The sequence below is a fragment of the Stomoxys calcitrans genome, chromosome 5, assembly GCF_963082655.1.
Source record: "Stomoxys calcitrans chromosome 5, idStoCalc2.1, whole genome shotgun sequence".
Classification (NCBI taxonomy): domain Eukaryota; kingdom Metazoa; phylum Arthropoda; class Insecta; order Diptera; family Muscidae; genus Stomoxys; species Stomoxys calcitrans.
In genome coordinates, this window is record NC_081556.1 from 88234894 (window position 1) to 88242669 (window position 7776).

Here is a 7776-nt window from a genome sequence, read left to right on the forward strand (position 1 = left end):
AATAAACTTTCTTACGGTAGAGTTGATGCCTAGCAACTCCAACTCCTTCATGATTGACGTCTGTTTTACATTATTGAAAGCATCATAAATGTCAAGAAATACTACCATTGTATGTTCCTTAACTGCAGGAGAACCCGCTATGAAGCCGAATAGGTCGTGAAGGGCTGTTTCAGTGGATTTGCCTTTACTATATGCATGCTGCTGCTGCGACAGGCGATCTCCAGGGATATTTGCCCTAAGATATGTTTCTATCGACCTCTCAAGAGCCTTCAGCATAAAAGATGACAGACTAATAGGAAGAAAATCTTTCGTTTTCGTGTGGTAAGGTTTTACTGTTTTCGTAACGAAAATGACCTTCGTGTCCCTCCATCCCACAGGTATATATGACATGCTGATACAAGCAGAGTGTATCTCCCTTAGCCATGGAACCAGTACATCAGACACAGCTTGCAATTCAATCGGTGATACATCATCAAACGGGCTCATAAAGAGGTTCAAAAGTTTTAATATCAAATAAATCGGTTCGATTTCATGCGTGAATCATGCGTCAGGCTAATGTCGGCAGGCAGGCAGCCTAACATTTTGAAATCAAACTTTAACAATTTCCATGATGACGTACTAAATATAAAAGCATCAAGAAGCATGTTAGCTTTCGAACGACAGAAGCAAATGCAAATGCAAATTTGCCCATTAACATTCCGTTACTCGTATCATCCATACCAATGATTCCGAATGCTGTCCGATTCAAGTTTAAACTCATTGATACGGCAAAAAAGGGCTAAACGCAAGCCTAACAAATGTCACCCGCATTGGTGGGGAAGGATAACCACTGCTGAAAATTATTTTCTGATTTTCTCGACGGGATACTGTTAGTCAAGCGACATATATACATACATCATTTTCGTAGGATAGTATTTCACTAAAAGCTCTTTTATTGTCGAAAATAAATATTCAGATGATAACTTTGTTCCATATTTTGTAAAAGAAGGCGCAGCGGTGCGGGCCCGGTTCAGGTAGTATATTATAAGTTGCAATCTGGGAATTTGTAACAAAGGAAATAAATCGGCATCATTACCAGAACAGGCAGGAGGTACTAGATGCTCCATTTATATCAGAGAATATCAGCAGAAGGTCCTGTGACTAGGAAGTGTTGGATGACACAGCTTCTCTGATCATTGTTAAAATTGCTTCAGCCTTGGAGAAAATACTGCAAAAGTGGTCCCTTAGCTTAACAGAAGAAAGGCGTATTGGGACAGTTTTCGGCACACATTTAGTATGACTATCCATTCTAGACCAGAACAAGTGAAAGCGTGCTAAGTTCGGCCGAGCCGAATCTTATATACCCTCCATCATGGATCGCCTTTTTACGAAATCTTTTCCAGGTATCTCTTTTCATGCAAACAAAAGATAAAGAAAAATTATTGCTTTGTTATTGGAGCTATATCCAGTTATGGTCCGATTCGGACTATCATTGAATTGAATGTTGGAGAACAGAGTAGAAGTCATTGTGTAAAATTTCAGCCTATTTGAATAAGAATTGCGCCCTTTAGGGGCTCAAAAAGCAAAAATCAGGAGATCGGTTTATATGGGGACTGTATCAGGCTATAGACCGATTCAGACCATATTTGACATGGATATTAAAGGTTATGGGAGAATCCGATGTAAAAAATGTCAGCCAAATCGGATGAGAATTACTCCCTCTATAGGCTCAAGAAGTCAAGATCCCAGATCACTTTATATGGCAGCTATATCAGGTTATGGACCGATTTGAACCATACTAAGCGTAGTTGTTGGAAGTGTTACCAAAACACTATGTGCAAAAGTTCAGTCAAATCGGACGAGAATTGCGCCTTCTAGAGGCTCAAGAAATCAAGACTCAAGATCGGTTTATATGCCAGGTATATCAAAACTTGGACCGATTTAAACCATACTTAGCTTAGTTGTTGGAAGTGCAAAATTTCAATAAAATCGGATAAGAGTTGCGCCCTCTAGAGGCTCAAAAAGTCAAGATCCAAGATCGGTTTATATGGCAGCTATATCAAAACATGGACCGATTTGGCCCATTTACAATACTAATAAGAACCATTTTTTAAAATTTCAGGCGGCTAGCTTTACTCCTTAGAAAGTTAGTGTGCTTTCGACTGACAGACGGACGGACAGGGCTAGATCGACTTAAAATGTCATGATGTTCAAGAATTATAAACTTTATGGGGTCTAAGGCGGAATGACGAAATTATCTTGCGGATCTAGACGTTAATGAATCTCCGGGCCCGGACGGTATGTCAACACTTGTCCTTTGTAAGTGTAATTAGACGCTTGCTCGTCCACTACGCAACCTTTTCAACCTTGCTTACCGTGCGGGAGTTTTCCCGGCGCTTTGGAAGGTTGCGAACGTGCAGCCCATCCCCAAAAAAGGTGGGGCGAAAAACCCTGCTAATTACCGGCCAATTGCGATATGCTCCGCGCTCTCCAAGGTATGGTTAACCACCATCTTGTCAGATACCTTCTTAGCGACAGACAGTTTGTGTTCCGTAGAAATCGCTCTACGGGTGACCTAATGGCATTTTTGTCGGAACGATGGAGTCGTTCTATCCATCAGTTTGGTGAGAGTAAGGTCGTAGCTCTGGATATCTCGAAGGCATTTGATTAGGTCTGGCACGGTCCACTTTAATCAAAGCTTGTCGCGTGTGAAGTCGGTAATAGCTTCGATCGATTTATATCGAGCTTTCTCAGAAATCGCACTACACGAGTTGTTGTAGATGGGTTCCCATCAGATGAGTTTACATTGACTGCAGGTGTGCCACAAGACTCTGTCCTTTCCCCTTCCATTTTTCTTATTTTCATTGACGATCTATTGGGTCAGACTTCGAATCCAGTCTACTCATTTACCGATGACAGTAATCTGTGTCATTCATATTCATTCGACCATAGGCCCAGTCCTGAAGAATTGTGGACAAGAGGTGCAATATGGATGGGACGCTCTCCCAGGATTTGTTGGCCATTTCCGAGTGGGGTAGAATGAACAGAGTAGACTTTAACGCACAGAAGACGCAGTGCTGTTTCTTGTCTCACAAGCGATTCACTGACCCACTTCAATCGTCGATATCTATCGACGATATAGATATTTAACAGTCAGATGCTCTTGATGTTCTGGGCATAAAGATACAATGTGATGTCCGTTGGTCGAAACACATATTCGAAGTGTCAAAAGAAGCATTCAAGTGTTTGGGCTTTCTTAAGAGGTGCAAGAAATATTTTACCATTTCTGATCTTCTCAATATCTATACTACCTACATCAGCCAGAGGATGGAATATAACTCTCATATATTTGCAGGAGCTCCAAAATCAAGCTTGGAGCTACTTGAACGGGTTCAATGGAGAGTGATGGTGTTTATTGGGGACAGTAGGGTATCCAACTAAATTGCTTCTCTTGAGGGTATAGACATAATGGTCGAAGGCTCTGAATGACTCATTTGTGTCCGCATGTCCTAGTGGTTAGTCTGAGGAAGGACTGCAGAAAACTCTTCAACCGTTTGAAAGTCACAAGAACACCACACGTCAATAAGATTGAGCTGCAAGGGCGAGCTGAGAAAAACTCAGGACAAAACCTTGTTGGAATTCTGCAGCTCCGTCTAGAATACATATGAGGCCTCTAGGCTAAGGTAGATTCTATCCTCGAGACCTATTGCGGTGGGACATATTTAGAAGTCAGGGTATGCATGGACTATGTCTATAGAGGAAACACAAGATGAAAAACTCTCCAACGAACAACGTGGCTTTAGAATGCTGGTTTGCATTCGTCAGAGGTTTTTAGTGGAATTGTGTCCGAGCCAAAAATTTTCAGGGCCAGCACGCGTTATTACCTGTGGGATGGAGGGACACAAAGGCCATTTTCATTCCGATAGTAGGAAAACCTTACCACATGAAGGGGAAAGTTTTTCGTCCTATTAGTATGTCATCCTTTATGCTGAAGACTCTTGAGAGGTTGATAGAAACATATCTTAGGGCAACAGCATGCTTATAGGAAGGGGAAGTCCACTGAAACATCTCTTCACGACCTAGTCGGCTAAATAGAGGATTCTCTCGATGTCAAGGAATATACAATGGTAGCATTTCTTGACATTGAAGGTCCTTTCAATAATGTAAAACCGACGTCAATCATGAAGGAGTTGGAGTTTCTAGGCATCAACTCTACCGTAAGAAAGTTTATTTAGTTTAGGCAGACCTGAGATCTGTGGATCTAAAAAGATGGGTCAGCAGAGGATCACCTCAAGGAGCAGTACTGTCTATTTTACTTTGAAATATAGCCTTTAGCAATATATTATTGTCTGGTGATGGTGATGACATGGCAATTACGGTTAGGTGAAAGTTTCCCAGCACTCTAAGATATACTTCAAGAAGTTCTACATGCAACAGCAAAGTGGGCTACCGAAAGTGGTCTAGGCTTAAATCCCTGCAATACAGAAGTTTTTCTTTTCAGCAGGAGATACAAGTTGCCTACAGTGGCACCTGTCTCCTTGGGAGGAGAGAATATTCCATTTACTGAAAGCGTAAAATACCTGGGTGTTTTGCTGGATTTGAAAATGAACTTCAAATCCAACATTTTGGAAAGGGCAAGAAAGGAAACTCTTGCCCTGTACACCTGCGAGAGAACCTTTGTCAAAAGTTGGGGCGTGTCATGCACTGGGTGTATACTGCAGTTGTTAGACCAGCAATGCAAATTGCAAATTTTGCCCATGAATATTCCACTAAGGAACAGGGCCAAACTTCTCACATGTCAATGAGTGTAGTCCGATTCAAGTTTAAGCTTAATGATAAGGGGGCCTCCTTTTTATAGCCGAGTCCGTACAGCGTGCCGCAGTGCGACACCTCTTTGGAGAGAAGTTTTATATGGCATAGTACCACACAAATGTTGCCAGCGTTAGGAGGGGAAAACCACCGCTGAAAATTTTTTCTGGTGGTATAGCCAGGATTCGAACCCAGGCGTTCAGCGTCATAGGCGGACAAGCTAACCTCTGCGCTACGGTGGCCTCCAAGTAATGTCATATGGTATTGTGGTTATGCTATATGGTATTGTGGTCTGTTGTACGGCGCTTCAAATGTCCACTCACTATTCAAAATTCATTAGGATCCAAAAGATGGCTGGTTTGTGTATCACAGCCGCACTGAGAGATTAGTACCTAATGCCTCTGGACGTTGTGGCTAGACAAGTTGCTGCGATCACTGCTGTGAGGCAAAGATAGCTTCCTCATTTGTTATGTAGCGGCTACGGTCACTATGTTATCCTTGATGCAATGCCTGATGCTCCATGCACTGTGGATTTCACATTTCCTGAACCGCTCTTTGATAAAAAAGGTCTTACCCCACTATTACTGAAAGAACCGATTGGAACTACAATATCCCTCGACTGTTGTAGATCCCTCAACCAGATGGGTGATGGCAGTTCAAAATTCAACAGTTCTGGGTGCCGGGCCACAAAGATGTCCAAGGGAATTGTAGAGCAGAAGAGCTTGTGATACTAAACAAGTAAAAAGGCGTTAAGTTCGGCCGGGCCGAACTTTGGATACCCACCACCTCGGGTATATATGTAAACCACTTTTCATCAAAATTCGGTGAAAATTTCATACCTTATACTCATATACCTCATACCGATCTGAACTATATACGACACGGATGACGAAAAGCCGAACATAAGTCACTGTGTCAAATTTCAGTGAAATCGGATTATAAATGCGCCTTTTATGGGGCCAAGACTTTAAATCGAGATATCGGTCTACATGGCAGCTATATCCAAATCTGGACCGATTTGGGCCAAGTTGCATAAACATGTTAAAGAGCCTAACACAAAGCACTGTCCCGAATTTCGGCGAAATCGGACAATAAATGCCTTTTTTATGGGCCCTAAACCTTAAATCCAGAGATCGGTCTATATGGCAGCTATATTAAAATCTGGACCGATCTGGGCAAAATTGAAGAAGGACGTCGAATAGCATAACCAAACTCACTGTCTCAAATTTCAGCGACATCGGACAATAAATGCGTCTTTTATGGCCCCAAAACCTAAAACCTAGATATCGGTCTATATGGCAGCTATATCAAAATCTGGACCGATCTGTGCGATATTATAGAAGTATGTCAAGGGGCTTAACTTAACTCACTGTTCCAAATTTCGGCGACATCGGACAATAAATGAGCATTTTATGGGCCCAAAACCATAAATCAAGAAATCGGTCTATATGGCAGCTATATCCAAATCTGAACCGATCTGGGCCCAAATTGAAGAAATATGTCAAAGGGCCTAACACAACTCACTGTCCCAAATTTCAGCAAAATCGGATAATGAATGTGGCTTTTATGGGCCTTACACCATAAATCGGAGGATCGATCAATATGGCAGCTATATCCAAATCTGGACCGATCTGAGCCAAATTAACGAAGGATGTCGATGGGCTTTACACAATTCACTGTCCCGAATTTCATCAAAATCGGATAATAAATGTGGCTTTTGTGGGCCTAAGACCCTAAACCGAAGGATCGGTCTATATGGCAGCTATATCCAAATCTGAACCGATCTAGGCCAATTTAACGAAGGATATCGATGGGCCTTACACAATTCACTGTCCCGAATTTCAGCGAAATCGGATAATAAATATGGCTTTTATGGGCCTTAGACCCTAAATCGGAGGATCGGTCTATATGGCAGCTATATCCAAATCTTGACCGATCTGAGCCAAATTGACGAAGGATGTTGAAGATCCTAACACAACTCACTGTCTTAAATTTCAACAAAATCGGATAATAAATGTGGCTTTTATGGGTCTAAGACCCTAAATCGGCGGATCGGTCTATATGGGGGCTATATCAAGATATAGTCCGATATAGCCCATCTTCGAACTTAACCTGCTTATGGACAAAAAAGAATCTGTGCAAAATTTCAGCTCAATATCTCTATTTTTAAAGACTGTAGCGTGATTTCAACAGACAGACGGACGGACATGTCTAGATCGCCTTAGATTTTTACGCTGATCAAGAATATATATACTTTATAGGGTTGGAAATGGATATTTCGATGCGTTGCAAACGGAATGACAAAATTAATATACCCCGATCCTTCGGTGGTGGGTATAAAAATACTTCACACATTCTATGGTAACTGGAGCTTGTGTGTACGCCTTTAGCGACATGTAAGTTAAGTCTTTAGGATCAAGCCCTAAGGGCAACGAAGTGTGACCCAAAAGTGCTGGTTGTGATCACTCCAAAATTGTGTGGCCCATTCTAGAATTGACGAGATTTACAGCTTTGCTGTTGAACGTCCGAGTCATTGTGTTCGTCACGACAGGTCGCTGTCTGATCGGTAAACTTGCTGATAGGCTACAAGTTGGAATAGAAGACTATGGAACTTTTCACACTGGCAGTCAGTAGGAGTTCCACTTGAGGCTCTCATTTCTCAGGGTTGTAGCCTTTAGCACACAGTAGATCAAATTTTCATTTAAATGGGATCGCATTGATAAAACTTTGACCGTGTCGCTCCCATTTGTCTTTTGATAAATGTATTCCAAATCTTTTGATATTTGTTTTTGTCACTCTCAACCCATGTATTGGGTTTTTATGCTGAGTTGGCCTTAAAATTAGCACTTTTTTTGTTTTTATTTGGTACTGCTAATTATAAACGTGTGTGTTTCTCAATAACAGAGACAGAACAAAAAGCCAAAATAAATGCAAATTTTTATGGTCCTATAGTAAAAATGTACAACAACCCAATTGGGTATAGGGATG